We start from the raw sequence: 16,298 nt of genomic DNA, 5'->3' as shown, positions 1-16,298 counted from the left end.
TAATTCTAAATTAAGCATACAATAAATTATGAAAAGGTAAGTTTATTATATGTTTTGACTTCCTAAAATAGTTTTAATTAATAAAACATTCCTAATAACAAAAAAATGAAACTGAGTAAGTACACAAATTGAAATACATTTCAAATGTACAATGTACAATAAAATAGGACAAATTAATAGCATTTGATCTAATGCATGAATGTTCACGAACTAAGATGCAATCTTAATAATTCAACCCAGAGAGATTAATTCAGAGAGGAAGAACTTGCGGCGTTCGTAAATTTCTTGCGTGGGCCCTAGCTCTTGTATTAATTAATATTTAATTATATAGATTACAACAGTTTAAAAAATAATAAAATTAAATAATGTGCTGCCATCTTTTAAGCATAAACTAAATTAGTTTGCTGCAGTGTAGAAATTCTAGCTATCTCTCACAGTCCGAAATTATTGCTATTCTGGCGTACTCTCTGTTTGTCAACGTCCAATAATAGAAATTTTTCTGTTTTGTTTCTATTTTTTTGCCCTGGCTTACCCTGTTGCTGTAGCAACCATCATCAACCAGACATCGTGATGGTATCTGTTCTTAGAGTCAGACAGTATCTACTTTTCTCCCTCAGTCCCACAGTCCCGCAGTGGACTGATCGCTAAGACACGGTGCCCAGCAGATCACCGAAGTCAAACATCACTGGCTACGGTAAATGTGCGGGTGGGTGACCACTTGGATCAGTCTGCGTAGGGACCGAGGGTGTGCGGTATTGGTCCTCGTTAAACTGTTCTACCGTAAAGTGCTCGACTTCGCGTGCAGGTCGTCGGGCTACCGAAGCGGGGGTGCAATCCTCTCCGCAGAGGATCAAAATTGGGATGGCATGTCTTCGGATCCTCCTCAGGGATGTTTCCCAGACCGTCGCCAATAGCCCAATGTGCAGCTCTAGTGTGACGTAAATGAACAACAACAACAACCCTCAGTCCCACACCAATCCTCAAGCTCCTATATGCTGCGGAATTGGTGATTTGAAGTTAGGTTATTTTACCATGCGTCGGTTATTTTACCGTAATTTTAGTATGAAAATTCTAATAATACATTTTCTGTTCCTATCATTGATGATAATGCAAATAGTTTTTATAGCATTTTAATACTGAAAAAAACTATTTAGCATTAAAATATACAAAGCATAATATAAATTTAACCTGTTGATAAAATTTTAAGCCGTGATACATTATTCCCTTTTGTGTTATTCACGGATGAACGAAGAATTTTATCGTCGTAATTTAACTTCTTGTTATTTGTTTTGAAATAGCACTTCAGGGAAAATTTCCTTTTGATGATTCAAATATATTTTTATTTAAAAATCACGTTTCCTTTTCAATGGGACTTGGGAATTGAATAGTCCTTAAGCGTATTTTTGAATCGAGGCAATAGTTGTTAAAATGCATCCTACTATTGCAATATGAACGAAAGCTGCTCTTTATTTTACAACTCTTGAGATTTATTTTGGAATAATCTTTTTTCATTTCCGTTTTTAGGGAGTTTAACTGAGCTGAGAGGAATTATCTATCTTTTCGCAAAGAATTCAATGGAAAAAAAAAACAAAATGAAACATCTATATTTTATTGATTTTAAAAAAAGCGTGTTTTTTTCGAAAGAATGTTTAAACGTGAACCAAAAGTCGCTTAATAAAAAACCTGTTACCTAAATAGAAAATAAAAATTACCAAATCATGAATTTTGAAAGTAAATAAAGTAGTTACGTTTTCGGAAAATTAATAAGACTATGCATATGTGAGGTTTGTATAAAATTAGACAAACCAAAATTAATTTGATACATGATATAAGTCGTATATTGTTTACACTTTTTGATTTCAAGCAGTGTTTTAATTAACAAATATTGAAGATTATGTTTCGTACAAAAATGCCTAATCCATTTTAACTATTTAAGAAGTTTTATTTTTATTTTTTATTTTTATATATTTCATGATCCATATGTTAATGAGTGATATGGTTCATATAATATTACTATCCTCCTTACAAAACTTCTCTCATAATGCAGACGAAATTGCTGTTAAAATGTAGAAAATGTGCTATTACATATTTTTTTAGCAACATAAATAGTTTATTTACGTAAAACATACTGCTGAAACCAAATAAAATTGAGATAACTTCTAATTAATGCTTATTTAACATTTTCAATTATTTATTTAACAGTAATTTATTTAACAATTATAAAAGTTTACTTTGGTAGATAAATATAATAATTTGTTTACTATTCCGTTAATAAACTAGCATATTTCCTTGATAATATCTTTAATAAGTCTAATGTAATTTAATTATGCTTTTATCATTTTTTTTCATGTCCTTAAAATTCAAATATTGCAATCGAAATTTTAGATATTTTCTGACTAGCTGGATCACTCAACCTCTTAATGATCTCAGCGTCTGATGACAATTCAAAAGGCTTATCATATAGTTTCAATTGCAACGACTGTACTACTAGCTATAGCTCTTAAATTTTGATTAGAAATCTGTGCTAGATGACAATACAAATTTCTATCATTTCCTTACTACAGAAAATAGAAATTATCTCCTTAAGGAATATAAGACCATAATTATCACCTGCAATAATTATAACCCACATTTTCCTCATCTTTAACACCGATTTCCAGTATTGTCCTGTTTTTAATAAAATAATAAATTTCAAAAGCGAACAAAGACTCTGTATTAGATATTGGTGCCATTTCTGGTCTTTTAATGATCATTTAAACTAGAATTTAAGTTCTCAAATATACTTTAAGGTCAATTTAACTTTTTTACTATTTTTTGACAAGCTCTGGTGCAGAAATTTCAACTGAATCTCTGTGAATAATACCAACACAAGTGTTTCCATAATGAGACAAGGAATTGTGCTGTCCTTCTATCACTAATCGAAATTTTAAAAATTGACATAAACTATCTGAAAAAGTAAAAAGAAGAAAATAATAAAATTATATATAATTTTTAAAAAAAATTGCTTTTCTTCACGAATAAAAAAGAAAAAAGAATTTTTATTTTTGTCACACTACAAAAGAAAAACGTAAAGCGCATCTCTTTTGTCATAAGCCTCTACATCCATAGAAATTCCTCCCAATATCTCTTGAAAATGATGATCTGTATTTTTTTATCGTTTTGAGTGCAAGAAGAATAAAAAATATTTTCGCTTTTTAACCCACTTGAAAAATGTATCTTTTAAAATTATCCTTTTATTTTATTAATGGTCTGTTCCCCAATTAAATTCGACTGTCATATTTTTCTTTTTTAAAAAATATGCTACTGGCTGTTTAATATCTTTACTTCATTCTCAAATATATGATATTAAATCTAGGTATACGTATAACACTAAATCTATTTTTGCGTTGTATATTAAACTGCTCACTTCCTCCATGAGTTATTTTTACAAACAAATAATCTATCTAAAAATGTCTTGGCTCCATAAATAATTCATCGCTGCTATTCAATATTAATAAAACATTTTCTTGGCGGTATTGTTGCCTGAAATCATGAATCTTCGTATCAGCCTCCTACATTACTCTTAAGCTTCCGAAAGAAATTATTTATTCATTATTATTAATGATTACGCTGCTGTGTCTTGATTAAAGATTTCTCAGAAACTCTTAAGATTTCGTAATAGCTCTAAATACTTATTTTAACGCGCCATTTCTAATTAAAAACATGCTCCTTTTCATAATTAAAAGAAATGGATATAAATGAAAGATAAGCTCTATATTATCACACTTTGTTTTTAAAAATAATAGTTTTCAAAAAATGTTTTTATTCCATACCCATACAAAATAATTTATTAAAATGTTAATAAATCTATGAGAGAGTAAATATTTTAAAAAAAGAACATTGATGTTTGTTGCAAGACATGCATAAGGTTGATTTAATTTAACTAAATTGAATCGATACAGTTAATAAAATGCTGAGATTGTTTTATTCTGAAGATTTTAATATTATGTTTTCCTTTCGTGGATGGATCTGATACTTAAGCGGGAATTTAGCTGCGTCACGAAAGAAAATTGCTTTTCACTGGAATGTTAATCCTTTTAAGCTTTTATTTTTGATGATTGAGATGTTTTAGCCTATTTTATTTGTCTTGAGCTTATTTTATTTTTATCTACTAATTCATAATGAAATCGCGTGATCTTTAATGATACATGAATTTTCAAATACTAAATTTAGCTGCTTCCTTACTTGGAGATCTCAAACATTTTTTCAACTAAATTTAAAACTGCTTCTAGTGTATAACATGACGATATTGAACTAAGGTTAGTGCTTTTGCCGTCAAAAAATGAGCGAATGATTGCTCAATCATTGCAGTGATTGAGCAATCATTCACTCATACCCTTTAATTTATTTCCTTAGTCATCTGTGCAACTCTATATGCTGCATCATGCTTAAAGCTTTCAATGCAGTATGCATTATAAAACAATGGGATCTAGTAATTTCTTCAATTTGATGCAAGGTGCACTTTTTGGATGGCAATTTATCCAATAATTAAATAATTGGAAATTGTTTAGGAAATGATTTCGAAAAATGATGAAAAAACAAAATCGAACCTCCCATTTGTGCAATACAATATTCCCTTTAATTAAAAAAAAATATTTCTAAAAGAAACTTACACACTAGTTGAAAATATTTACAAAACTCATTGCTGAAATGATTCTATAAATGTTTTTTTTTTTAATAAAACGCAAACTTTTTTTTAAAATAGTGAAATTCTATTAATGACTCTTTACAACCGTTTTAACTAATAAGTGAAATAAGAATTAACGTTTAGAAGAGCAATTAAATGTTGTAAAAGGTATAAATTGAAATAGTACTAAAATTACATTTTTTTTTTACTGAAACACAAGCTTTTTTAATGAATCTGGAAATTATATCTATGCTCCATACCATCATTTTTATGATAGCTAAATAAGTATTAGTGTTTAGAAGAGCAATTAAAAGCTATAAATGGAATGAATCGGCTTTCTTTAAAACTAGAAAAAAGCTCTTGGAACGATTTTGTCAGTCAACAATTTTTTTTTAAGCGAAAACAATGTTTAAAAACTTTAACAATATTTGGACTCTAGTCTGCTCCTAAGTACAACGCTATGTATCAAACCATTAAACTTCCACTTCTCACATCTGTCTCAAACAATTTTGAGTTTTGAAATCTTATGGTTCGTATTCGATGCAATTCTCTCAAATACACTACTTAAAAGACATGAATATGCATTATTTAATTAAATGTGTTTCTTCCTTTAGAGTAAAAGTATACATGAAAGGTATTGAAATACGCATATATTTCACAATCGCTTGAGAGAATACAAATGGCTTAGGTAGCAAGTGCATGAGATGAAAGTGATATTTCATTTACTAAAAGTTAATGAATTACGAGTAGTTAGAGTATAACTATACGTTTCAGAGAAAATTTGAGTCCCAAATGGTTCATTCATCTTTTGAAAAGGATGGTGTAATTAATGTGAATCTTCCTACAGACATGAATGCCCTCCACTCTTTTGGAATATAATTATCTTTTATTCCCTTAACGTTAACGCTTAATTACTAAAACTCAAAAATGTCTCTCAACAATTAATGCTAATTTTTTTACAAACCTAAAAGATGCATTTTGAAAACTCATTTCTAAATACGATGCTTCTCCTATGAATTAAAAAAATACATGTATTTCATCATGAAAAGATTAAAAAATGTATTTAATGATTTTTTTACACAACTTACATTAAATTTTCCTAGAACATGTAATTTTTCAGAACAATTTATTTTATTTCCAGGATAATATTTTAATATGAAGCACTGAGGGAATTAACTATTTTCGAAATCTTATCTTCTCTTTAAAGTATGCAATAGCTTGTTCTTTAAAATTCATTTTTCAAGTTCTGGCGATGTATTTTTCATATTTAAAATTTACTTTAGATTTCCTTAAACAATAAGACAACTAAGCTTTCACGATCTAATTAAATTTATAAGAAAGTAGAATTACTTTATGTTAAGTATTATATATATATATATATATATATATGGATAAAATAAAGGATTAGAAAGTATTAATACTAGGATAATATATATATATATATATATATATATATATATATATATATATATATATATATATATATATATATATATATATATATATATATATTATCCTAGTATTAATACTTTCTAATCCTTTATTTATAATCAAATATATATATTCAAATATATTTAGTCATACAAAAGTACTAATTGTTTGTGGGTCTAATTATGAAAACGATTAAAAATCAATTAAGAAACGGAAGGAGAAAGAAATGTTAGTTTTGATGCATTCCGCTTAAGAAAACAGGCATTTATTTTCACAAATTTAAGAAATTAATATCAAAATTCCTAAGCCGATGGAGGTGTTGAATAAAATATGATAAAAAAATTTTAACACCAATTGAAATATTTGTTAACTCTTTCTGCATTGTGCACTTCTTTGTTACTACAAATTGTAGTTCTTTCATAATTTTGCATAGCTAGAATGGTAATAGTTAAATGCAATATGTCTCTATTAGTTCGGCTTGCTTACCTTTTGATTAGGATAATTTTGCAAAAAATCGCAAATAATTGATCACATCCTGTATTGAAAAAAATCTATTATTAAAATTTCTTAATTAAACCTGCAGTTTAGATGTTGGGGAAATGACTAAAACACTTTCTTTCGGTCTTTCCAGTTAAAATGCTTATTTTAAAATTTAAAAAGATTTATAATTCAGCGTAGATTATTCAGTAAACAATGTATATCATTGCGAATAAATTGATGTGCATGACCCGGAAGTATGAACTCTAGACTTTAAAAAAATCCCTTTTCCAGTTTCTACTACATTTTATAACCCCAAATAAACACATTTTGAATTTGATTGGTTAAGAAGTAACTTATATCCAGTACAAAACACAGAAAACAGTAATTTTGTTTTCTTTTTCACTTCAACTGGTTTTTGTTTTCAAATGGTCGGTCTTTGGGCACCTAATATTAGCTTCCTACTTTATCTTTGAAAATGCAAAACATATTTCCGTGTTTCATGACCAGAAATTAAATTTATAAGTCTCATTATACACTTATTCATAAATATGTCAGTAAATCAAAGTTGAAATATGGTCAAACATATTTTCTATCAACTTATGGAACTAATACGTTTCAGTGAGGTGCTTTATTCTTCAGAAACATCCACATATTGCTATCAACAAATCAGGTTTAGGAAACTCTTGGCGTAATAACCAGGTCAATGTTATTTCTCATATATCCAGAGAGATTATATCAAGGATATTCCCTGATTGCTTTACTCCAGGCGAGAAGTTCTGAAGATAAACATCAATAGATCGGATCCTTCTGAGTTGGAAATGGTTTTCGTAATTTTCACTGCTGATTCCTCCCAAATATAAGCTTTTGAAAACTTTTTTTCAAGAAAAATCAATATTATATGTAGTCTCAAAATATGTGAATATAGTAAAGTCTATGATCAAGATTAATTATTTCGAGTATAGCCTAGCTGTAGAATGGCAACAGCAATGCATCAATTGGTTTTAGATATTGTGGACATTCTTTATTTGAAAGAAAATGATAAATGATAAATTAATATTAAAATGTTCACGTATTTGGGCATTATACATATATATATATATATATATATATATATATATATATATATATATATATATATATATATATATATATATATATATATGTGTGTGTGTGTGTGTGTGTGTGTGTGTGTGTGTGTGTGTGTGTGTGTGTGTGTGTGTGTGTGTGTGTGTGTGTGTGTGTGTGTGTGTGTGTGTGTATATCGTGTGGACTGAAGAAAAGATTATATCTTTTTTTCCAGTTTTTAAATAAAATTTCACCTTTTTTTTTTCCAACTGTTGTTTGTTGTTTTTTTACTTATTATTCCCCCCCCCTTTTTTTTCATTTGTCTATTATTTTTCTTTGTTTTTTCTTCATTTTGAACATATCTAATGAGTTCTGTTTACTTGCAGCTTAAGCACATTAAATGGGACTTATTGTTTTTCTTAACCTTCTTCGTGTTTTCTTGTATTTATTTATATATATATATATATATATATATATATATATATATATATATATATGTATATCAAGATATATATATATATATATATATATATATATATATATATATATGTATATATCAAGATATATATATATATATATATATATATATATATATGTTATTTTTAAATCATTCTTGAAAAATTTCCGTCCATGTAAGTTGATCTGATTTCGCTACTTGCTTTATAGTTCATTTTTACTGTTTTTTCTTTTATTTTACTTTCTGTTTTTACATGTTATTTTTACTTATTTTTACTTTTTGTGTTCTATTTCATTTATTGTAATTTTTATAAAAAAGATTTTTTAGTGCTCCTCACACTATTGTATTAATATATTTTGCTTTGGCTTTATTGATACAATATCAGAAAGCACTCTGTTTTACGGATATAATCGTGTGGGCTGATGAAAAGATTATATCTTTTTTTCCGGTTTTTTTCCGGTTTTTTAAATAAAATTTCATTCTTTTTTTTAAACTGTTGTTTGTTAATTTTTTACTTATTGTTTCCCCCTTTTTTCATATGTCTTTAATTTTTCTTTGTTTTTTTCTTTGTTTTATTCTTTATTTTGAACTCATTCCATATATATATATATATATATATATATATATATATATATATATATATATATATATATATATATATATATATATATATATATATATATATATATATATATATATATTAGTCAATTCTCTGCTTTAATGACACTTTAAAATTGCTCTAACCTTTGATAAGTTCATTAAAATATACATAACTGAATAGATATTCAAACTTAATGAAAAATACGTTTTGAAGTAGAAAAACAGGGAAAAAGAATCAATATACTCATATTAATTTATTTATTTTTGAACAAATTTTTTTTAACAATGAAATTAATTTAAATTATAAATAATGCAGTGCTAGCGCTTAATTTGACAATTACAAGGATCAGATGCTAAAGATCAATATAGAGCTTTTTCACTGTTGTAATGTGTATAATAATAGTTTAATTATTTTTTTGAAATTCTTTGCAAAAAATTTGCTAACTGACGTAAAATGTTTGAAAAATAAACTCAAAAAAAAATAATTCTCAAAAAAGCCTAATACACAATTTTTTTCAATTTTGTAAATCATTATTCAACATTGCGAAGTCAATCAGAAAATTCTGCCTTAAAACAACTATGTATTAATTCAAAACAAACTTAAAATATTAGATCCTACGAAAAAATTCTGAAAGCTATCAAAATCTGAAAAGACGTGAAATATTAAAAAAAAACTTATTGGTGCGATTATATTTATACGAAATTTTAAATTTGTTTTTATACCAATTAATGCAATATTTGCCTTTTTCAAAATTGAATAATTCAGATATCTTCACAGATTTTTTTAAGGATAAGCTAATATCAAAGTGAGTTCTTTATTTTATTTATTTATGGACAAGTAAATATAAAGATATTTATTTGGCATATTGTGCTAAATTTTTGTTTCCAATACCTATCCTGAAAGTATCAAATATCAGCATGAGTTATTTGTAAGTAATTTATTTTTTAGTACATAAAATCTTTTTTAAAGCAAAACATATAGGGTAACGTTTATAATAGGTAAATCCAGCATACAATTTTAATGCAAATAGGTAGATAAGAAGATACTTTATTTACGTCACACTAGAACTGCACAATTGACTATTAGCGACGGTTTGGAAAACATTCCCGAGGATGATCCGATGACATGCAATCGCAATTTTGATCCTCTGCAGAAAGGAAGGCTCCCCTGCTTTGATAGCCAGACGACCTGAGCGCAGAATCGAAGGACGATATCGTGCCCCCTCGGTCCCTACGCAGACTGATCCAAGTGGTCACCCACCCGCACACTGACAGCAACCAGTGATGCTTGACTTTGGTGATCTGCTGGAAACCGTGTCTTAGCGTTCAGTCCACTTCGGGACTTTAAAGTTTGAAAAAAAAAAATTTATATTGTGTGAGTAGGAGCAATTAAATTTATTTTTTCATGCTAGGAATATACAAAAAGATTTAGTTTTTTTATAATTTTTTTGGGAATCGTATTAAGAAACTTATGAAAAAAGTCTGATTTAAATATCCCGAAAACTTTAAATTTCCATCAATTTTCTTAACAGTTTTAGTACATTTTAAGAGAAACCTCTGAAAGAACCTCTGAATTTTAAATTTGTTTCGCTACCAATTAATGCAATATTTGTCTTCTTCAAAATTGAATAATTCAGATATCTACACAGATTTTTTTTTAAGGTTAAGCTAATATCAAAGTGAATTTTTTATTTTATTTATTTATGGAGAAGTAAATATAAAGACATTTATTTAGCATATTGTGCTAATTTTTTGTTTCCAATACCCATCCTGAAAGTATCAAATATCAGCATGAGTTATTTGTAAGTAATTTATTTTTAGTCCATAAAATCTTTTTCAAAACAAAACATATAGGGTAACGCTTATTATAGGTAAATACAGCATACAATTTTAATGCAAATTGGTAGATAAGAAGATACTTTATTTACGTCAAACTGGAGCTGCACAATTGACTATTGGCGACGGTTTGGAAAACCGTCGCCAATATGCCAAATATGCCAAAACGATTTTTTTTTTATAATTGTTTTGGGAATCGTATTTGGAAACTTTGAAAAAAGTCTGATTTAAATATCTTGAAAACTTTAAAGTTTCCATCAATTTTCTAAATAGTTTTGGTAAATTTTAAAAGAAAGCTCTAGATTTTAACGGTTTGTCCCAAATTTAATTTTTTACTATAAAACAACATTTAATTAAAAATGATAATACCCTATAGTATTTTACCGGAACAAAATGTGATGGTATTTGAAATGAAAATACATTGGTGATGTTCTACAGAGAAGCCTTTACGATAAGTCCACTGCGATACTTATGCATATAGAAAAATATCTATTTACTTCTATTCTTGTGTGTACTACTGCTTTCAATGAAATAGGGCGTATAAGACTTCTGTTCAAATACTGTCAAAATACTGTCGCTTTGATAAAGTGATTCGAGTATATTGCGTTCACAAGAATACTAAACATCTATGCTTCAGTATCTGTTGAGCGAGCAAAGTGTGCACGAATCTGCAAAATTCATTATGCATAGAGAGCATAGAGAGCAAGGAGTGGTAGACCCCTTATAAATTATTTTTGCAATATACTCCATTTACGTCAATCTTATAATAGTACAGAATAAAGTTTATTTTTCTCATGTGCTATCATTAAATAACTAACTTAGAAATAAATTTTTATTGACTTACTATGTACCTTTTAACTTTTGAAATTTGCCTGTTTTTTGAAGCATTAGTAGGTTTTAATCCCTTATTCCAAAACTCAGAGTAACTTTAAATAATAATCTATTCAAAAAATATCAAACTCATGCTGGTGAGTTTTAATTGAACCGCATATTAATTGCAACAATTCGCATTACGTTTTAAAGCTTCCATACCCTATGCAGATTTTTTAAACATAGAAACAATTCTCTAAAAAAAAGTAAACAGATTTAGAAGCAACAGTACAGAACACGTTGTACTAAACTCAGAATTACTTTAAATTTCATTTCCGATGTTTTTAAACTCACATAGGTATGTTTCCATTAAGCGTAATTCTCATAATTCGAAGCAATTTGTTCCAGAACCTAAATTTAGGGTAAAGTTGCTATTGATCACCTCTTGAATAAAATGGTCCATAAAATCATGAAATTTTGTAATTATATAGAATATCTTATAAATTACTAAATAACAGTAAATAAATATCACTGTAAAAATTACGGTATAAATGCATGCCGTCAATAATTGCAAAACAAGGGGTACAGAAACAAAGATTCGGGTTATTTTTCTTCAAAAGCTTCCTCAGCATTAAAATATTTGCTGTGTTCAACGCAATAAAAACATTCTCCACGAAAAACAAAAAAAAATGAATTAAGGTAAGAGGCCGTATTGAATCCATAAAACTCAGAGTTAATACAAATAAATCTCATTACAGAGAATTTAATACAGCTATAGGTAAGTTTTCATGGATCTAAATAATAGATGGTACAATTAGACACGAGATTACGAAAATTAAAGAAAGTATTGGAAAATAATTTATCTCCCTTGAAGCTCTATATCTCATTATTTGACAGTTAATAGTTCAGAAAGCTTCTCAACTAACAAATAAAGAAGAAATATTTCGCAATCAATCATTGTGAGATAACCTCAATTTGTGACAGCAAATTTAAATAACCTGCGTGACAACAACACAAAACACTACTAATAAAGTAAATTGGGGCTAAGCATAAACTTATTAAGGTGAATGAAACAGGAGGCGTAAAGTAATTTCGTTTTATTTATTTCTGCGGAGAAAAAAAAAGCACATTACACTAAGGTACACAGTAGAAAATTCTAGATCAAACTACTGTAAAAAGTACTATCACTGTATATGATCCATTTTAACTTAAAGTTTTATAAACTAAAATTTTACTGTATAATCTGATTTTACTATAAAAACTACTAGCTCCCTGAGTGACGGTACTTTATATCGGAATCTTTTTCAGGATATACGTATTACAGCAGTATTTGCAGTATATATACATACATATATACACGGAGAAAAATTCTGGTAAAAACACCGTATTGTACAATAATGAAATTTCTGGTAAAAAAAAATAATTTAAAAAAAACATAAGTTTGGTTAATAAAACCAAAATGCACGGTATTTAAACCATTCATTTGATAATTTTAATGTTCATATACTGACAGTTTACCGGAAATTCTTTTATTACCTTTTTTTCAAGTTCTTATGCCAAACATTGTGTAAAAAATTCGAAACTAAAATTTAACCAAATAAATAGTTTTTATTCACTGTTTTAACATGTCATGATAAATTTACCAATTTTTTCTGATTTTATCACATATTATAAGATCATGTTTAATTTTTAATTTTGTCAAAATCATTACCCAGGCTCTTCGGTAAATATTATCAACCTTTTCGGTCCTTCTATGGAGCGAGAAAAACAGTAAATTTTAGTATATTCTGATAGTTTTGATCAAATTGGCTAAATGAAAAATATGTATAAAATGCACCAAGAATGAAAAAGGCCTAATTATATTTTCTAAACTATTGTTACCATATTTTCCAGATTGCGACTATCTCTCATTTTTCAAGAATCGGATTTCTAAATTCGTAGAAAATAGTGTATGTTTATGAAAATAAAGTACATTTCTGAGTTCAATTTCTTATCCTAAAACATCATTTTAACCTGCAAATTAACATATTAATATTTTTACCAAATTTTGTAACTTAGAGCCTCATTTTAAGAAATTTTGTCAAGGAAAGACATGGGTTAGAGAAGGGTAAACTGATTATTTATAATTGATGAAGAATTGCAAGATAATGGCTTCTTCCGACTGAAGTATTTCGTTCAGTAATCGAATAAACGTGCCAGGAAAGTTACCGAAAGAATTTTATTATCTGAAAGATTATATTCATTTGAAAATTGAAGCAGCCCATTTTATAGATGCTTCCAGCAGAGTCCGTTAAAATGCATCTCGTTATCTGGTAAGCTCTCTAGAAAATTGTGTTACTTAAGATAATATAATTAGAGTTGAAGTAATGCCAAGATTTCCTTGCCCTCAAAAATTAAGCTCATTTATTCCAGTCTGATCTACTATTATACATATTAATAGTAAGTACACAAACATTTTTCTTATAGACATTCAGTTGTCAAGTATTTCATTATTGATTTTAGTATAAATGCAGAACGAAAGCTTACAAGTACCTTATACAACTGTAAAGTATTTTAAGCTACTTGGGACTTCTTCGGGAAGAAATTTACACTTTTCCTCTCCTTTTTTCTGACTTTTTACTCGTCAACGGATTTATGGATCAGGTTTGATGCCGTCAGGCCTTTGGAGATAAGTAACAACAACAACTGCAAATCTAAAAGACCGAATAATTAAATACCCTTTATAAATGACAACTATATATTTGTTTTAAGCTTCGTATTATGTGAATTCTAAAACAAAAGACTCTTTAATTTATTTTTGTGCTTCTATATTTAGAAGTTACTTAATTATGACTTCCTGATAGTTTTATACTAATGAGCAATTGCGAAATAGTTGAGCATTTAAAAAGCTAGTGCAGTACTGAAAAAGGAGAATATTTTCCTAACAAAATTAAGGGGCTTTATTCTATATACATACTCGTAGTAGTCAGAATAAGACATCGTAGCTGAGCATCATTATAGGTTGCGAAGTTTATAATATACCTCAATGAAGAGTACTTATAAAGGATATTTCGACCTACTTTTACTATTGTAAAGATTTGATTTGAGATTCAATTTGTTGCTCTGATAATTTCCAGTCATCAATACGTACATATATATATATATATATATATATATATATATATATATATATATATATATATATATATATATATATATATATATATATATATATATATATACACACTACTGTCCATTAAAATTGCTACATATTTATAGGGCGCATGCATTATAGTTGGAAGAACAGGTGATTAAATTTTCAGGATATTAGGATGTATAGATCCTGAGGAATCAGTACTCAAAGCAGCTTCCCCTGGTAGCAATAACAGCAGTTATTCTCCGGGGCATAGAGCAACACCTCCTAGAAAGAACAGGCCTCAGCACGGGTTACCATAAATATCCCTTAGTAGTCCAAACGTAATGACATATTTCGTATTTTCAACCACTGCGCAGCTCAGTATCCCTAACGTAATGACATCTTTCTTATTTTTCGTCTACTGCGCAGTTAACTTCGTCACATCGGACTACTAAATTTATCCGTGCTGAGGCCTTTTAACTTCTAGGAGGTGTTGCATAGAGTCGAACAGAGATTGGATAGTATGGTACAACATTCCATGCAGCTTCAATATTATGCCACAATTCAGATGTGGCGTGCTAGTCTTTCGGCAACCATTGACCAGACGTTTTCAGTTGATGAGAGATCAGGAGAAGGTGTTGGCCAGGGTAACAGGTGAACATATTCTGTGCCAAGGATGGTCAGGACGGGGCGGGCAACATGCGGTCGTGCATTGTCCTGCTGAAACGCAGCGTTATGGAGGCCTCGAAGATAAGGCAGAGCAACTGACCATAACACATCAGAAATGTAACGGCTGCTTTTCAAAGTGTCGGCAATGCGAACAAGAGGTGATCGAGACGTACATCCAATTCAGCCCATACCATTACTCTAGGTGATAGGCTAATATGACGATGTCGAATGCAAGCTGCCGATGGACGTTCTCCACGATGTCACCAAACACGGATGCGCTCGTCATGATGCTGTATACAGAACCTGGATTCGTCTGAGAAGACGACGTCATGTCATTTTCATCGACGTCATGTCCAATTAATCAGAAATTAGATTAATTGGTAAAATATCGTGATATATTTTTTACACATTATTTCGCGATATTAAACTTTGTACTCAGTAGTCATGGGTGTTAATGTTTGTGTGGGTCGCCAAAATGTGGTCCTTATAACCAATAGGTAGAATATGAGAGGTTCACGGCAAAAAAAAGTCAGTTAAATTTGCAGATAAAGACTGTCAGCTCATGTGCCAATATAAAACCGTTTATTTCACAGAAAAAAACCTGCTATTTAAAAACGGACGCTTGTTTTAGAACAGATTAGTCCTGTTATTTTAAGAAGAAAAAAAAATTTTTAAGAAAAAATTTTATCTATTACTGAACAAAAACACTATTGAGAAATTGGCAAATTGTTTTTTTTTTTAATATTACCATATCTTGTACTGGACACTTAAGCATTTTCGTAACAAATTCACAATTTACCTACGATACCACACAAACATATAAGAGTGCGTGTGCAAGTAAACCACCCACACTTGACCAATATGAGTTTACCATACTTACATATTGATTGGTTTTTTTACCGGTATGAATTTAAATCTTGATAGGCTTGAAATTCTACTTATTTAAAAAGGCAGACCAGCTTGTTGCCAAGGAAGCTGGTAGAACATGCAACATAAAAATAAATTGAAATCTTATGAAAAATGTATTGAAATAAGGTATAAAAATTGTCTTGTTGCAATTATTATAGCCTTTGTGGCTTAAGAAATAGAGCACTGAGGTATCCCAGGTTCGAACCTCAGCACTGACTGATCGTTGTGAATTCCGCACCGACCACAGTGCTGACGTAAAA

The sequence above is a fragment of the Parasteatoda tepidariorum genome, chromosome 3 (genome assembly GCF_982258835.1).
Source record: "Parasteatoda tepidariorum strain Cologne lab strain chromosome 3, Ptep-v5.0, whole genome shotgun sequence".
Lineage (NCBI taxonomy): Eukaryota > Metazoa > Arthropoda > Arachnida > Araneae > Theridiidae > Parasteatoda > Parasteatoda tepidariorum.
This window is presented reverse-complemented; position numbering follows the sequence as displayed.